Source organism: Lissotriton vulgaris, chromosome 2_2 (genome assembly GCF_964263255.1).
Source record: "Lissotriton vulgaris chromosome 2_2, aLisVul1.2, whole genome shotgun sequence".
NCBI lineage: Eukaryota > Metazoa > Chordata > Amphibia > Caudata > Salamandridae > Lissotriton > Lissotriton vulgaris.
This window is the reverse complement of record NC_141688.1, coordinates 318,250,712-318,269,543: the sequence shown is the minus strand read 5'-3', so window position 1 is coordinate 318,269,543 and position 18,832 is coordinate 318,250,712. Positions and strand designations below refer to the sequence as shown.

Genomic DNA, 18,832 nt, shown 5'->3' with positions numbered 1-18,832 from the left:
TTTCTTGTCTACTTTTACAAACTACAAATATTCCTTAAAAATCGTACCAACTACTAAACCGTAATTACTTGCCTGTCTTGGGTAGAGATCCTAGTGCTGGACTTAAGAGCCCAGAACTGCATTACAAAAGTAACGAGAACGTACTTTACCTGTGACCTGAAATTCCTCCCATAGGAAACATTGCTGGGTTTTAACTGAAAAGTTTCGAAGTGTGAACTTTTAAAATAGTTATATTCTTTAAAAATCACTGCAATAACCAAAATGCGTTTTTCTAAACTTTATTCAGCTTATGTCCCGGGACCGAATCTAGGATCCAGACCTGTGGTTAAAAAAGTAATCCTTAAAGTAATCAACTGCATTTAAGTAGCAAAACCCATTGAGCTCAATGTTAAATTGTTTGAAATTGAATTGCCCATTGCAACCACTGTAGCTACTGTACTTACAAAGTCTATTGCCTTCTTGCACAGTAACTACCTAAAGTCACTCTTATTGAGAAAAGTATATTTTTATACCTGTTGGTTCTAAAATAAAACTGTATCTTTTGATATAAAACAATTGGCCTAGAGTTCAGTTCTTAAGTGTGTGAAACCTTTTTGCTGACTGTGTACAACAAATGCTTCACACTGTCCTCTGATACTGCCTTACTGCTCGACCAAACTACCACTTTTTGAGAGTAAGGTTATATCTAACTTTAACGTCTGGGGACTCTATACCCACTGTACCTTGCTTTGGTCCAAGATGAGTAACTTGTTCTTCAGTGCCAGCCATCTTGCAGATGCATGCACTACCCAATCAGGATTAGGGATTGTGCTCACTCCCCCCACATGGGGTGAGCACACCACGGGTATAGTCACTCTAAGATCAGTAGCCCATTGGCTCCTGGCCTCGAGACCCCTAAAACTCCCCTCTAAATACAGTATTTAGGGGGCAGCCCTCAACCAAGAGGGTTGATACCTGCAACCTACAATGGAGGACTAAAGACGCCTAGCAGAGAGAAACTGACTTGGCACCAGCCATACCGGCCTGTCTGCAGTTTCCAGAGATTCTGCGCCAAATGTTGCCTTGTCCTGCAGCCAGCGACCTCCGGAACCCTGGGAGGACTGACTGCCTTTAACAAAGACTGGATCGCCTGTGAACAGCAGCTCTGTTCAAATGAATCTCCAAAGCAAGACTCAGAGCCTTCTGAGGACAAAGAAACCAGATGCCTGGAACCACCACTGCACCAGTCACCTACGGCCTGAGTTAGTGGCCCACTAATCCCAGCGAGGTCCCGCAGCACTCCATAGTCCAAGTCCACCGTGGGTCGACCCCTCCAGGACTCCCCATTGTCGGCTGCAGCCTCCCTCCCCAACCAAGAGTGCCCTGATTAGTTGAAATCCGACCTCCAGACACCCCTACATACAGCTGCCCTGCACCCTGGTGTGAGCCCTACTACTTACCTATATTTCAATCAACTGCATTTGAATCTGCACTCAATTGTAAATAATTGCATTAGATTTTGCAAAGCATTTTGTTTCACCTACCTGCACCAGGTCCGGCTTGGTTCTGGAAACAAAATTAACTAATATTTTTGATGCAAACAAATTGGTCTGAAGTTCAGTCTTTGTGTGTGTAAATTCATTTGGTGACTGTGTGTACAACAAATGCTTAACACTGCCCTCTGATAAAGCCTTACTGCTCTCTCACATTACCACAAATAGAGTACGGTGCTATCTACTTTTACTTCTACCTACCTTTGGGGTTTAAAAGGGGGTGAGCAGAGGTGTGTCAGAATCTACCTCCTGTACAAGTATTTATAATCAATGAGATTCTATACATTTTTTTGTTTTTTTTACATATAATTAGTGATATATGATTGTGGTGAGTGTTGCTGATCCTTGTGTTGACAAGGAGAAGCACTATGTGTTTTTAAAATACCCCTCACACACTATGAATCCCATAGTGTCATGCGTCATCATGGAGGTCTTCCCGTCCCTCTGCGGGCGGGGCGTGATTCTACTTACAAAATACGCGGGAGCACTTGTTGAGTCATGCTATGTGAGCTGTGAAAAAAAGTGAGTGGTAGGGGTGAAGATATGTGAAGGATTAAAGATTCCCTGGCTAGTAGAAAAAATAATGTATTCACTTCTCTAGATGAGAATGTTAAAATAGGGATGTGGTAGGGGTATCTATTATGCCCTACTTGGTCAACCTGTTTCGTAAGCAGTCCCCACTGCTTTACTCATCAGGACCTATGTTGTTCCCTACTACACTCAAAAAAATATTAAAAATTTGTCATATGCCTACTTTCCTAAAACAGACTTGCAAAAATCAGCTAGTCTGTTTATTCAAGTACTTGATTGAGCCCTTTGTAACACAGAACCCTGACGGAGCGGCACGGAGGCATTGCAATGGATAGTTTGTAACTTTGGAGATTGACCATCAGAATAAACCTCACCTCTGATGCCAAGCTCATGGGGCTCTATCACAATTAAGTAATAGACCAATTTGGGTATTTTTTCGCAAAGGTCTCAAAGTCCTTGAATAAACAGACTAGCTGATTTTTGCAAGTCACATAGCCTGACTCCACAACAAGTGCTTCCGCGTATTTCGTAGGCAGAAGCACGCCCCGCCCCGTACAGGGACGGGAAGGCCCCCAAGATGAAGCATGACACTGTAGGATTCATAGTGTGTGAGGGGTATTTTAAAAACATAGTGCTTCTCCTCGTCAACACAAAGATAAGCAACACTCACCACAATCGTATCTCACCAATTATATGTAAAAAACAAAAAAATTGATAGAATCTCATCGATTATAAATACCTTTGGGGTTCCACTGTACTCTGTGCACAATATACCTCATTTTAGTATAGTATATACAGAATTTGAATTTTGCATTTTTAGTTATTTATAAAGCGCACATTCACTGAGCAGTTTCTTGGCGCTATAGGATTTCAGAACTGAGGAAGACATCAGGGGCTATGGGTTGAAAGCTTGCTGGAATAGAAAGGTCTTTAGAGCCTTGCGAAACTCCAAGTAGGAGGGGGGGGGGATCTAAGAGGGAGGGGAAGGGAGTTCCAGAAGATAGGTGCGAGTACTGAAAATTTCTGGCCACCGGATCGTTTTTTCTTGAACCGAGGAATGACTAACAAGGACTTGGCCGTGTAACGTAGGTCTCTAGCAGGGCAGTAGTTAATGATGGCGGAATTGATGAACACAGGGGCAGTGCCTGCCCGGGCTTGAAAGGTAAGGCAGCCAAGTTTGAAAAGGGCTTTGTTTGATTGGTAGCCAATGAAGGGTAGTGAGGAGGGGGGAGGGGGGAGGAGTGATGGTATTTCGGTAGGCCATACACCAGGCGAGCTGCCTGGTTCTGCACCGTCTGAAGGCGTTGAAGTGCATAGGCGGGGGCTCCATTGTAAATGATGTTCCCAGAGTCGTTCTTGGATAAGACCATGGCCATAAAAATCAGCTTAAGTGCTGAGGGGGAGAAAAACCGGGATACTTTCCTGATGATACGTAAAGTGAAAAAACAGGAGGAAACAACAGAACTAATGTGGGTGTGAAGTGTCAAGTGGTGATTGAGCATAAATCCAAGGGTCTTAACAGAGTGGGAAAGAGTGGGAGGGGGACAAAAGAAAGAGGGCCAGAAGGAAGGTGGCCAGGGATTGCCGCCGCCTCCAGTCAGAATCAGCTCCGTTTTATCCGGGTTGAGTTTGAGATGGTTAGCATTCATCCAAGCCCGGATAAACAGCAGGACAGACTGGAAGCGGGAGGCTCCTAGTGAGGGATCGGAAAAATTAAAAATGAGTTGGAGGTCATCAGCATAGTTGTAAACTGTGACCTCCATTTGTTGAAGTGCAAAAATAAGGGGAAAAATATAAAGGTTAAATAAGAGGGGAGAGAGAAGAGCCCTGGGGAACCCCGCATTTCACCCTGCTGGGTGGGGCCGAGAATTCTGCGAGATGGACCGCCTGAGTGCACCCCTCCAGGAAGGATCCAATCCAGGTAAGAGCCTGGTCTCCTATGCACGCCGCCCTGACACGGGGCAGAAGGATGGAATGGTCTGCTGTGTCGAAGGCGGCGGACAGATAGGAGGACCAGGGCCTGGGGGTTGTTAGTGTCGAGTCCCTCCCTGAGTTGGTCCATGACTGAGATGACCACCTTCTCAGTGGAATGCCGGGGGCGGAAGCCCGCCTGGCAGGGTGCGAGGTAGTTGCTGCTCTCTATAAAGGAGCTGAGTACCTGGGTGACGTGGGACTCTGCTACTTTTCCCAGATAAGGGAGGAGGGAAATGGGGCGGTAATTAGCAGGAAGAGAAGGGTCGGCTCCTGGTTTTTTTAATATAGGGAAAATTGTAGCAGTCTTGAAGGGGGCCGGAACAATGCCAGAGGTAAAACAGTTGTTCAAGAGAGTAATGGCAGGGAAGGGGCACGCAGAGAAGAGCTGACAGAGGATGCGTGATGGGTCGATGTCGGCTGGGGAGCCCGACTTAACACGCCTAAGCAGCAAGAGCATGGATTCTCTCGTGAGTGGGGGGATAGTGGTGAGGGACCGATTATTGTCGGGAGGTTGAGGGAGAGAGAAAGTGAGGGGGGGAGGGGGAATATTGGCTTTGAGGGCAATCTTATCAATGAAGAACTCGTTGAGCGAGTCACATAAAGCCTGAGAGGGGGGGGGGGGGTCTTGGGTGAAGTTCTGTCCGAGGATGCCAGTTCGTGGATGGTGGAAAATATCTCACGAGATTGACATTCGGCCGCTAAGATGTGCCCCGAAAAGTACTCGGTCTTGGCTGTCAGAATGGCGGCTTTATATTCATTTAGCACAGTGATGAAGTGTTGTCTGTGGACGGGGCAATATGCTCTTCTCCAAGCTCGTTCGGCCTGCCTTAGCTCCAGTTTCTTGGCTTTGAGAGTGGCGCTAAACCATTTGTTGGCATTATGGGTGCGATTGATGGTGGTACGCTTCAAGGGGCCACCGGATCGCATGTATTAGTAAGCCACTGATCTAATGTGGCGGCCTGGGAGCGAGGGTCCGAGCCCAAAAGGTCTTTGCAAGTGGCAACTAGCGAGTTACAAAGAGAAGGAATATCGACTTTATGCCAGCTCCTAGCCCAGGTGTTTTTGGGAAGAGGGGGGGATATTGTATGGCTCGGGTTCAAGGAAAAGGCAAGCAAGGAATGATCCGACCAGGAACAGGGCGAGATGGTAGGAATGGACATTGGAATGTTAAGTGTCCAGATCTGATCTAGGGTATGGCCCCGGATGTGGGTGGGGCCTTGGACGTGTTGGATAAAATTAAGACTGAGGAGCAATTGGGTGAAGTCTTTGGAAATAGAGTCCTCAGCAGGATACAGAGCCAGCTTCTTACAACTGCAGCACTGGTTGTGCCATCCTGGGTGTGACAAAGGGGAAAACATATCGCCCAGTCTGCCATTGCATCCTGGAAGAGCAGTGTTCACTGTTATATCCTGAGTTCAATGCTATTAATGCCCTGCCTGTAGAATCTTACTATGATGACATGTTATAGAATTTTGTGAGTCAAATAGTCACAGTTGACTGGGCTGAACAGCATGCGGGCTGCTCCTGGTTGGGTCTATTGTACCATCTTGAATAAAGCTACCTGAAACTCATCTTGCGTACCTGACTCAATCAATCCAACTGCTGACTTGACTTTGCCATTACAACCATGGCAAAGCCCAAAACCTCCCTTTTCAATGTGTAGGTCTAATCCGGCTTATAAAGCCCTAATTTCTCATCATTTAAAGGCAGAACATGTTTTTTTACGTGTTCTGGCAGTAAAACACGGATATTGATGTATTTACTGTGAAAGGGACTGTAGCACAATAGAGTACAGTTTTATATGTGAAACCCTCAGCTGTGATAACTCCTGAATGGGAGTTGTTACCCCAACGTATCAAACAACTAGTTAGTTACATTAAGCACGACTTGATGCCAAAGTCGAAATTAATGTTACTTGTTGCCCAAAGTCTCCTGTGCCCATTTGCGGTTGCACACTGGGCTGGTCCTTGAGACAATTTTCTGCCCTCTAGGGATGACATGTAACCAGCTCCCAGAAACTGACCTAATAGAAGCCTGTGTATGGGGAAAAATGTTCTCTCCCTTGCAGGAAGTTAAACAGGTGTTGGCCCAAAATGCGAGCTTCAGTTGGAAGCAGCTATGGAAAGGCAAACACCTGGCAGAGCGGATGCTCTATTGTTTAGGTAGACAGGCTGTAACTTTGGACAGAGGGGGAACCACCATTGTCAAAATGGTTTTACAGTTGTGTGTAGCACCCCCGTTAGCCACACCTCTGGGTTGGAATCGGGAGGTCTGCACTCGGAGAGAGGGTTTCTGCCACGCTGAAATTGGGCAGAATGGCAGAGCTTTCTGTTGTAATCTTCCTACTCTTTTCCTTGCAACAACCCTCCCTTCCCCTTTGGAATGTTCTGTGAGAGTTCACTTTAAATTTTTGGGGGGGCATGTCAGTTACGGAGAGTGGATGACAGATGTTCGTACTCACCTCTGCTTCAGAGTACTTCATTTTAACAGTTTCTCCCATAGAGCGCCACAACCGGTGAGTGGTCGGAGATGCCCCTATAGAGGGGCCCCACTTCGAACATGGAAAGCTGGTCGGCCTTACTGAGGTGCTCTAGGCGCAGGCTTCGTCGTCTGAGCCGCTGCTTCCTTTCAATGAGGCCCTTACTGAAGTCCTCTTGGGTACTTGGTTGCGGCCAGCCTCGGGGGCACCAGTGGATAAGAATGTCGCTAGGCATCATTGTCTGGCGCCTGGTGATCCCGCCTTCTTGACCACTCACCCCACGCCTGTGAGCCTGGTCATTCAGGGCTCGACTTTGCAGAGTGCCTTTCCCTCGGCTCCGCCAGAGAAGGACTCTTAAGAGGCTGGACCAATATGGCAAGAGGTTGTTCTCCTCTGTAAGTTGGGGGTTGAGGTCGGTTAATACCGCCTGCTTGTTGGGCCGTTACTCCCACGCATTGTGGGATTCGGTGGCAGAGGTTCTGCCTCCGTGCTCTGAGGAGGTCCAGGCTGTCCTTTCCCAAGTGATTGTGGAGGGCAAGGATGCAGTGAAGGTTACCATCAGGTGTGGCTTGTACACCGCTGACTCGTTAGGCAGGGCGATTTCCACGACTGTCGTTACGGCGCCACTCCTGGTTGCGTTCCACTTGGTTCTCACCCGATGTCCGGAGGTCGCTCATGGACATGCCCTTTGATGGCTCCCGTCTCTTTGGCGACAAGGTGGACAGTGTCCTGGAGCGCTTTAAAGACTTGCGCGCCATGGTTAAGTCTTTGGGTCTTTCTACGAAGGCACCTGCCGCTTCTGGGTTTTGTTCCTTTCGTGGCCAGGGTAAGAGCACCCAAGCATGCTCCTCTACTAAGCCTGTGCAGAACCAGCCCCAGCGTGGCCGTGCCAGTGGCTTCCGCAGGGGAGGGTCTGGTAACCAGCGAGCGGGTCAGTCCACCTCCACGCCGGTGGGTGGCATGGTTCGTCACCACCTCAACCACTGGTGCGAAGTTACCTCTGACAAGTGGGTGCTGCAGATAATCTGTCATGGTTACTCTCTCCCCTTTCTGTCCTCCCCTCCAGCCATAAAACAGAGAAACTCGCCCTGCCCTGTACTATTAAACAAGGCCCTAGAAATTATCCAAGGATTCATCAAGTTCAATTATCAATAGAGCAGATCAAGGGCAAGAATATATTATCACATCAGGTTTTGCAAAAAACATATAGCAATTTTATTTATTTTTAAACCAGCATTTCATCATTTGATAAATACCAAAAGATATATAATCATACCATTCCATAATTTAATAAGGCAATCTTCCTATCGTGTTTGGCGACAAGACAGTGTGCGAACTCTGCCCTTGAAAATTCCTCTCTATTCCACCGGAATTCTGTGGAAAAGCCTTATATATTTTTTATAAGGAATAATTCCCCCCACGTTGTCTGCTGATCAGATACGCTTGAAAGCACTTCTTACTTTTTCCATAATGAGTGTTTTGTCCCACTTCCTATTATTCACCTACGCCCTGATGAAGGTGTAGCCCTGGCTGGGGCAACACACCGAAACGCGCGTTGGCGTTGTTCGTGTGGGGCAGCTGGACTGTATCTACCCCCTGCCAATGATGACTTTTTTCATTGTATTCTGACCATCCTGTGGCTGTTTTGTACAATTTTTAACATTGAGTTGTGAAAGTGTGATGTGTGAGTCATTATGATGAATCGTGGGAATGTATGATGGTGTGATTGTGATTGATGAATTAGAAATGTGGGACTCGATTTATGGATTTTTTGCCTTATTAAATTATGGAATGGTATGATCATTATATATCTTTTTTGTATTGATCAAATGATGAAATGCTTGTTTAAAAATAAATAAAATTGCTAAAGGTTTTTGCAAAACGTGATGTGAAAATGTATACTTGCCCTTGATCTGCTCAAAAGATATATTTGCTTTATTTTAGAACCAACAGGTATCAAAACATACTTTTCTCAATATGAGTGACTAGGTAATTACTTTGCAAATAGTAAATAGACTTTGTAAATACAGTAGCTACAGTGGTTGCAAAAGGCAACACAATTTCAAACACAATTTAACATTGAGCTCAATGGGTTTTCTAGGTAAATGCAATTAGATTACTTTAAAGAGTACTTTTCTAACCACATGACTGGATCCTAGATTCAGTCCTGGGACATGAGCTGTAAACAGTTGGGTAAAAGCGTATCTGAAAGACACGTTGGTAATAGATTCCTTACCTTAGAATACTCCCAGGGGTCAGAATGGTTCCGGAAATTTTTGCGTAGCAGTACCCTTGCGCGTCGGTAGGCGTCGTCTGCGACTCTGCGTCCGTCGTCATCGCCGTGATGATGTCGTCTGAGTCTTTAGCCGCCGCTGCGTGCTGACGTCAGTTATTCTTTTTTTTTTTCCGCGGCAGCAAGCGCAGATCTTGGAAAAAGCAGTACTTTAGTCACTTTTTGACTAGAATTTTTGATCACTTTTGATAATTTTTTCTTGATTCTTGCGACTTCGGACTGTGCCTAGGGATGCGGGGTTTCAAGCCTTGCAAGGATTGCGACCGACTGATGTCGGTCACTGACCCTCACAGTCGGTGTCTCCACTGTCTCGGCGTCTACCACGACGACAAGACCTGCCCGACTGCCGGGCCCTGACTTAGAAAGCTAGGCGGGAACGGTCCCTCAAGCGACTCGAACTCCGGCAGTTGGCCCCGCGCCGCGAGAGGTCCCGGTCCCACAGGAGGACGAGGGACAGGTCGCGGGGTCGGAGCCTTCACAGCTCCGAGAGTCGGCATCACTCCTCCGGGTCAAAGTAGTCGTCAGGTAAGCACAAGAAGACTAAGAGACTTTATTGCTCTTCTGACTCTCCCCCCCCCCCCCCCCCCCCCTGACGCTCGTGCGACGCGGCCGGGGGTTCGGGTGACACCGCCCACGCGGCTCCGTCAGAGTCGCGGGCATCGCGGCCACTACACACCCTCCGGTCCCTGGGCAGGACTCGACGCCGGGGGAGATCGAGCGCTTCATCATGGCCATGAGGAACCTCTCTTCCCCGACTGGTTACGCGGCGCCTTCGGGCCCAGCGGACCTGTCTGGGGCCCCTAGCGCGTCTGGGTCTTCGGCCCGATGCCGTCGGGTTCTTCGGGCCCGGCTCCGCAGGGCCCTTCTGTATCCGCTTCAAGATCCGGGGCGCCGCCCCCGAAAGCTCCCTCGCTCCGGTTCCGGCGTCGGAACGGCACCGCTGGGCGCCGCTTTCGACGCCGCTTAGGGAGTTTAGCTTCTATGAACCGGCCTCATCGTTTGACAACCCTGATTATCAGGGGATGGGTGAAGAGTATTGGGAGGGGTCCGAGTACCCTCTGACCCGAGAGTGTCAGTCTCAAGAGGACTGGACAGGTGGACTTGGGGATGCCAGTGGTCTGGACACCTCACCAGACACTGGCTTTGTCTCGCCTCCTACTGTGGCTACGGAGGAGGGTGCAACATACAGTGTGGTGTTGATGAGGGTAGCCAAGGCCTTGGGCCTTGAGCTCCCCGTCGCGGCCGTGAGGACTAACCTCCTCACTGAGGTCCTTAAACCGCAGCAAAGCTCGTCCGAGCCTCTGCTGCCGTTCAATGAGGCCTTGACCGACTTTCTTTTGGGCACTTGGTCCAGGCCTGCTACGGGTTCGCCTGTAGATAGGAACGTGGCCAGACGCCACCGCCTGGCCCCGGGCCACCCATGTTTCCTGTCCACCCACCCCACCCCCGAGAGCCTGGTCATCCAGGCTTCAAATTCCCAGACCGCATTCCCGTCTGCTCCGCCGGATAGGGAATCCAAGAGGTATGAGCAGTACGGCAAGAAGGTATTCTCCTCCCTTAGTCTGGAACTGCCGTTTAACACCGCATGCCTCTTGGGCCGCTACACCCACTCTCTGTGGGACACGGTCGCGGAATTGCTGCCAGAGTGTCGGTTGGAGGTACGGGCCAAACTCGGCCAAGCCCTTGTGGAAGGCCGGGATGCAGCCAAATATTCTATCCGGTGTGGGCTAGATACCACCGAATCACTAGGCAGAGCGATGGCAACGACAGTGGCGAATCGTCGCCACGCCTGGTTGAGGTCCGCCAACTTTTCGGCCGATGTCCAGAACACACTGATGGACATGCCGTTTGATGGCTGTCGCCTTTTTGGCAACAAGGCAGACCATGCGCTTGAGCGCTTTAATGACTCCAGGGCTACGGCCAAGTCCTTGGGCCTCTCGGCCCGCGCTAGCAAACGGGTGCCTTCGCTCCTTTCGTGGCCAAGGAAGGGACGCCCCCACACGTGCTGCCAGCCACGCACCTCAAACTAAAATCCAGCGCGGTGGCGGCCGTTGAAATCGCCGTGGAGGCAGTCGGGGACAACGGCGAGGCCAGTCCACACCCTCCTCTGCAGCATCCACCTCAAAACCCTCCTAGTCCGTGCTTTTCGGCCCTTGTGACACCAGTGGGGGGCAGGGTTCGCACTGTCACGTCGGACAGGTGGGTGCTGCAAAACGTCCGAAGGGGCTACTCCCTCCCCTTCAAGTCGACCCCTCAAGCCATGCCACCGCAACACCACCGCGTATCGGGGGATCATTTGCGGCTTCTGCAGGAGGAAGTTTCGGCCCTCTTGGCCAAGGGGGGCCATCAAGCGCGTTCCTGGGCCAGAAGTAGGATGTGGTTGCTACTCTCACTACTTTCTGGTACCCAAGAAGGGCAAAGGGGGCCTACGCCCTATCTTGGACCTACGGAACGTCACCGGCTTCCTCCGGAAGGAGAAGTTCAAAATGCTGACTCTGCCTCAGGTCTTAGCTGCCCTGGACCCAGGAGACTGGATGGTAGCGTTGGACTTGCAGGACGTTTATTCCCACATCGCCGTCCTGCCGGCCCACCGGAGCTACCTGTGGTTCACGGTAGGCCACGAGCACTTTCAGTTTACTGTGCTCTCCTTCGGCCTTACCAGCGCCCCACGGGTGTTCACGAAGGTGATGGCGGTGGTCGCAGCTCATCTGCGGAGGTTAGGGGGTTTCAGTCTTCCCCTACCTCGACGACTGGTTGTTGAAGGCGGGCTCGCCCCAGACAGTCGTCAGCCCCCTCCAGACGACGGCAGACCTCTTGCACCTGCTGGGGTTCTACATCAATGTGCCGAAGTCACACCTGTGTCCCTCTCAGAAGCTCCTTTTCATCGGTGCGGTTATCGACTCGGCGCAGTTTCAGGTTTATTCACCCGAGCAGCGGGTTCGGGATATACAGGCTCTGATTCCAATCTTTCGGACTTTATCCAGAGTTTCGGTCAAGTTGTCACTGCGGCTTCTGGGGCTGATGGCTTCCTGCATCCTTCTGGTGCATTTCGCCCGTTGGCGGATGCGGGCTCTGCAGTGGGACCTGAAGTTTCAGTGGGCCCAGCATCAGGGCAACCTGTCCGACCATGTCCTGATCTCGGAGGGCACTGCGAGACATGTGCGGTGGTGGCTCATGAACCGCGATTGGGTCAGCAGCAGATCCCTCTCCCTTCCCCAACCGGAGCACGTAGTTGTGACAGACGCGTCCCTCCATGGCTGGGGAGGGCACATGGGAGAGGCGGAGATCAGAGGCCTCTGGTCTCCGGCGGAGTCCTGGCTCCATATCAACCTTTTGGAGCTGCGGGCGATTCCTCTAGCACTGAAGGCATTCCTCCCCTCTGTCCGGGGGAGTGTACTGCAGGTGTTCATGGACAACACGACCGCCATGTGGTACTGCACCAAACAGGGCAGGGTGGGGTCGTGGACCCTCTGCCAGGAAGCTCTGCGCCTTTGGCAGTGGCTGGAACATCAGAGTGTGACCCTGGTGGTTCAACACCTGGCAGGTTCTCTGAACGCAGGGCGGATGAACTCAGCCGCCGGTGTAGGAAGGTACCTCCTGACTATGGTTGCCCCCAACTTTTTACCCTGTGTTTTAGCTGGTTTCTGACATAGTCGACCTGGGACCCTGCCAATCAGGCCCCCAGGCCTACTGCTCTCTCTGTAAAATGGATTCCATGTACCTTAGGTACATTCCAATTGGAACTGGGCCACCTTATCAGACCCTGTAACTCAGGGCATAGGTGTACCCAGGGCCTACCAGGAGCTGAAGCATGTATTATGCCACCCCTGGATGGCAATCTAAATCTGACACAACTGGCTGCACGACAGCTGGGGCAAGGTGGTGTAATCACCCTTTGCTTTAGATATAGTATACCTATATCTAACCCTAAAAATGGACACACAGATTCCTATCAGTCACTCCTATGGCAGGCCTTAACAATCCTGAAGGCAGAGTGCTTGGAATCGTGTGAGATGGTGCTCTGGCATGAGCTGAGCCTGTCTGCAGCTTGCGGAACCAAATCCTAATAGCTGTTCCATGATAACGCATACCATATACTCTTAAGTGCATTATAATCCTCGCGGTTAAATGCTATCTTTGGTATTGCTTTATCAAAACATGTCGAGTAAGGTGTCATACGAATTGGAATACTAACCCCTCGCCAATTCTGGCGACGAGGTTAGCATTCCACCCTTCTAGAGGGACACGACATGTATGTAACTGTGAACCCCGGTTAAAGTTAAACGAAGCCTCAGCTCCACAAAATGGATGCTGCCACACAGACACGAGTCTGACCTCCTGCTGCTGGGAGTCCTTCCAGCGAGGAGAGCTTAGACAAAGGGTTTCCTGTCCGGGGCGGTGCTAGCACCATCCCAGACAGGGTTTTGTGTATCCTGGGTAGGCAGGGCTTTACAGGAAGGTGACTGCTGAGTGGCACCCCGGTGCTCACTACGCATAGGCCGGTCAGAACCAGTTCCAGGTGCACACCAGCCCCTGGCCTGGGGGAAGTCCGGCATGGGAGAGGGGTGTAACCACCCCCCTCCTAGTCCCACCCATAGGCAGGACCTAGTCACCGGGTCAGCCCCTTTTCTTAGTATAAAGATAGGAGCGGGCCCCCTGTTCAAATCAGATCATCTTTGGAATCAAGACACAACTTTCTAAAAAGTTGGGGGCAACCATAGTCAGGAGGTACCTTCCTACACAACCCCCCCCCCCCCCCCCCCCCCCCAAACGAAAGGAGATAAGGCTATCCTTGTCCAGGTAAGCCTCTATTACCTAAGTGGCCATATAAGGAAGGACCAGCTCTGGCTTGGTTTCCCCCTGTGTCATGGTCCACTAGGCAACCCCTCACCCTAAGGGTATCTGAGGGTCTCCACCATAGGGAATCTCGGTCTCTGGTGTGTCTTGGGAAAGAAAAAGGCTGATGCTGGGATGGAGTGCTGAAGTGAGGCTCCTCTACCTTTGGGCTCAACTTCCTCCAATCACCATCCATCATGTGTGCCTTTCTTTCCTTAGCTGAGATGCACTGTGCTCTCAGGGTCAGCCTCTGGCTACCTAAAGCTGGAGGCTGAGTCCCTCTGTTTGGCTTACTGGAGGGACAGGTCCGGTTTGGGGGTTTTAGGCCCCATGTTTGGCTGTGCCCAACAGTGTCCAGCTGTGGGAGGTCCCTAACTACTTTTAAGGGGGATCCCTCAGGAGTCTGATTTATTTTCACTTGGCTAGGTTTACCAGCTTCAGTGATCCTAATCTGTTGATTAGGGAGTTCTGTTGGACAGGGGGTCCCTTGGGGTCCACCACTGGCCTCCCTGACCTCTTCAGCCCTGGGCTGACTGAGGCAGGGTAGAGAGGGGCAGGTTAGCTGCTCCAGACTGGGTCCCACCTTGGAAGGGTCCACTGACATCAGGGGCTCTGCCAGGCTAGGCCTGACTACCTCTGGGGCAGTTCCTTCACAAGGGGTCAGATCAGTTCCCTGAGGAGGCTGATCCTTTCCTAGAGTCTGGTGGGAGGGAGATTTCTCTTCCTCCTCAATGCTCTCTGTCTGAGTGGGGTGATCCATTGTTTCAGGCTTCACAACACTATCTGTTTGAGTGGAGGCTGAGACCATTACAGCCTTGCCAACCTTTTCAGGAGGGCACTCAGTTTGTGTTTGGGCTGTGACTGTCACAGCCCTCCTATCCTGCTCAGGAAAGTCTGTCTGAGCCTGGGCAGTGGCTACCACTGCTCTTCCAACCTTTTCAGGGAGGAATGGTGCTTGGACTGGGGCTGTAGCTATTACTGCCCCACTAACCCTGCTGGATAGGCCTATCATCCTGGAGTGGGTTTCTTGCTCCACCTCAGCCCATGCTGAGAGTTCCAGGTCATTCCCCAGTAAGCAATCTACAGGTAGGTTATCTGTCACTGCCACTCTCATGGGCCCTGTAACATTACCCCAACTGAGCTTGACTACTGCTGCTGGGAGTCCTTCCAGCGAGGAGAGGTGCATGATGGATCACGAATGGCGTCTGAACTCTGATGTGGCGTAAGGCCTCTTTCAGCAGTGGGGAGAGCCTTGGTTAGATCTATTTGCCACCGAAGAGAACGCGCAATGTCATCAGTTCTGCGCGTTGGAAATTACAAGGCGGCACTCGCTCGGAGACGCTTTTCGTCGCGAGTGGAGTTTCGGTCTGTTGTACGCCTTTCCGCCTATACCACTTCTGCCCAGAGTGCTGAAGAAGACCAAGCGTGACCGGGCACAAGTCATCCTTGTGGCTCCGGACTGGGCACGAAGGTACTGGTATCCCGAGCTACTCAGTATGTCAGTCGATCCCCCGGTTCGTCTGCCGCTTCAGGAGGACCTTCTGTCGCAGGGGACGGTCCTCCACCCGAACCTGTCCAGTCTCCACCTCCATGCTTGGAGATTGGACGGCGACAGTTGATGTCATTTGACTTGCCTCCTGAAGTCTGTAACATCATTCTGGCAACCAGGCGTCCCTCCACAAAGTCGGTATACGCCTGCAGGTGGAACAGATTTGTGGCATGGTGCACAGCAAAGGCTGTGCATCCTCTTTCTGAGGTTCTTCTCTTCCTTCTTTCTCTTGCCCAGCAGGGCTCTGCTCTGGGCACTATCAAGGGCTACCTTTCTGCCCTTTCAGCCTTCCTAAGGCTGCCTGATCAACCATCTTTGTTCAAGTCCCCTATTGTAAATCGATTTCTGAAGGGCATCACACACACACACGTTTCCACCTGTTCCCTTCGTGATGCCTTAGTGGGACTTTAACTTGCTTCTTACTTTTCTGATGTGCGCTCCCTTTGAGCCACTTCACAACTGTCCTATCCGCCTTCTTACCTTGAAGACTGCCTTCCTGGTTGCCATCACCTATGCCAGGAGAGTGAGTGAGCTACAGGCTCTATCCTCTAAACCTCCTTTCCTTTCGGTCCATCCGGACAAGGTTGTGTTGCCGACAAGGCCCTCTTTCCCGCCCAAGGTAGTGACAGCCTTCCACATCGGGCAGTCCATCACTGTAGGAAGGTGGATATCTGACTATGGTTGCCCCCAACTTTTTGCCTAGTGTTTTGCTGGTTTTCGACTTAGTTGGCCTGGGATCCTGCTATTCAGGACCCCAGGCTTCCTGCTCTCTCTGTTAAAATGGACTCCATGTACCTTAGGTACATATCTAATTGGTATTGGGTCACTCTTGTAAGTCCTTGTACAGTGTACCATAGGTACCCAGGGCATAGGTGCACTCAGGGCCTACCAGGGGCTGCAGCATGTATTATGCTACCCCTGGCGGGCCATCCAAATCTGACACAACTAGCTGATCAATCAGCTGGGGCAAGTTAGTGTAATCACCCTTTGCTTAAGATATAGTATACCTATATCTAAACCTAGAATGGACACATATACTCCTATAAGTCACTCCTATGGCAGGCCTTAACAATCCTGGAGGCAGAGTGCTTGGAATTATGTGAGATAGTGCTCTGGCATGAGCTGAGCCTGTCTACAGCTTTTGGAACCAAGTCCTTTAGCTGTTTCCGTGATAACGCTATACCATATACTCTCAAGTGCATTATAACCTCGCGGTTATTGCTAACTTTGGCATAGCATTATCAAAACATGTCGAGTAAGGTGTCATACGAATTGGAATACTACCCCCTCGCCAATTCTGGCGACGGGGGTAGCATTCCACCCTTTTAGAGGGACACGACATGTATGTAACTGTGAACCCCGGTTAAAGTTAACTCGAGCCTCAGCATCACAAAATGGAAGCTGCCACCACAGACACAAGTCTGACCTCCTGCTGCTGGGAGTCCTTCCAGCGAGGGAGGCTTGGACAAAGGGTTTCCTGCCTTGGGAGGTGCAAGCACCACTCCAAACAAGATTTTGTGTATTAGGTAGGACAGGGCTGAAAGGAATGAGACATGCCTGGGGCACACAAGGTGCCCTGTGCAGACACCGGTTCAAACCAGTTGCTGGAGCACTCCAGCCCCAGCTCTGGCACGAGACCGGACAAAGGATAGGGGGTGTAACCACCCCCTTTCCTGGTCCCACCCATTGGATGGACCTAGTGATAGTGCAGCCCCCTTTAGCAGGATAAAGGTAGGAGCTGGTCCCATTCCAAATTAGATTAATCCTGAACTGAAATTCCACAAGAAGAAACTCTGGACTTCGACTTTCTACACAGAAGACTGAAGAAATCTCCCTTGTGGGCAAGGAGTGTCCACCCTGCCCAATCAGGCACCATCAAGCGTCTAGCGGCTTCACTTTGTAGTTTTCCCTCGAGGATCCAGACTTCAGAGCCTGACGAGACCCGGATTCCCAGACCTCTCCGACTTCAACTCACATCTGCAGCACAGCTGAGACCCGTGGGTGCGACAAGACACGTGGGACGGGCCATCTTGGAGAAACTGCACTTCGCTTCCAGCACGACTTCTGAGGTAACCTCGACGAAGTGCTTTGGGGATTGAGAAGCCCCAGCCCCGAGCAGCTCCTGCACCGAAGACCAGCCCTCCAGCATCCACGAGATCTGCGTGTGGCCCTTCTGCCTGGTTGCTGCTTGACGCGTTGTCTGGTCACTTGCCGGCTGGCTAGTGGCCTCCTAGACGACGATCCACGACATCAACACTGCTGGTCTGGTTGCTCCAGACTGGCCCTTGCTTCCCTGCAAAGGAGAAGCACCCGGACCCTCCTGGTCCGCACCAGATGTCTTTTCCACTCACCGCGTGGGTTGCCTTTGCCAAGGCCTGTTGACGCCGAATCCGGAACCAACACCGCCGACAGCGAGAGCCTGCGTGGGACAGCTCGTGCCTCCATCCTCTTCACCTCATCGCGACGACAGCATCTGGTTCCACTCCAGTCACTGGCTAGTGACTTTGAACATTGTCCCCTCTGCTTTCAGGTCTTCAGCATTCCTGATCCACCCTTGGATCACACCGGACATCTTTCTCCTGGTCGCCTGCAGCATCTTTTCTTTCAGGCTCCATAGACTTCAACGCAGAAACCCGACACGACTTTGCACCTATGCACCCGCAGCCCGTGGGTGCGGTAACAAGAGCATTTCGGTGCTTAAGGGTAGATTGACTCTCCTAGTGTCCAGTTTCAGTTGTTTTAGTCCTAACTAGTCAGGATTGTCCGTACTCACCTTTTTCTTGAACTGTACTGTCCATAGACGTTGTTACGCATCTCGCTTGGGAGTTCACACTCTGCACACGTGTTCCGTGGGCCTCCTTTTACATACCTAAAGTTAGGGTAGTGTAGTCCCAGCGGTCCTACAGCCTCTGGACAGCTCCATTCCTTCTATCGACTTCCTTTTACCACTTGTTTAGTAAATGGTTTGTTGCGCCCCTCGGGCAACATTGTAATTGTGCAACTTAAACGTATTTTTCTTAAGAGTCTTGTCATGTGCTTAGCCCTCTGATCTCATAAAGAGTTCAGAGGTGTTTGTTAGTTAATAAATATCTTGTTTATTTTCATAACTACCTGTGTGGTGTCCTTTCATTTGGTATTCAAGGGGTTATATGTGGTAAAACAGCTGGCTTCACATGCCAAAGGAGTTTAGCCTAAGACTGCTTTGTCCATGCTACCATTAGGATAGCTGGTCTATATGGTTGACTTACAACCAATCACCATAAGGGTTGTTTGGACTGATACAAGGTGATCACTAGAATTAGTGAGCATCATATATCAGGCCAACTTCTCACAATCACCTTGCCCACCTTCTTTCCGCCTCCGCACCCCTCGAAAGAGGAAGAGAGGCTCCACCGTCTGGACCCAAAACGTGCGCTCTCTTACTATCTGGATCGCACACGCCAGTTCCGGGTGGATGACAAACTCTTTGTTGGTTACGCGGGCGCTAAGAAGGGAAAAGGCAGTGCACAAGTGGACCATCTCTCGGTGGATCATCTTGTGTATCCAGGCGTGTTACTCCTTGGCTAAGAAGGAACCCCCTGTTGGGCTAAGGGCTCATTCCACTCGGGCCATGGCGACTACAACTGCCCTGGGCCGAG

General features: G+C 50.9%; 1 protein-coding gene across 8 annotated transcripts in view; it reads left to right on the top strand.

Moving 5' to 3' along the window:
- CKAP5 (cytoskeleton associated protein 5) overlaps positions 1–18,832 on the top strand; it is a 901,993-nt gene that overhangs the window by 747,375 nt on the left and 135,786 nt on the right. The gene's annotated exons all lie outside the window — the stretch shown is intronic.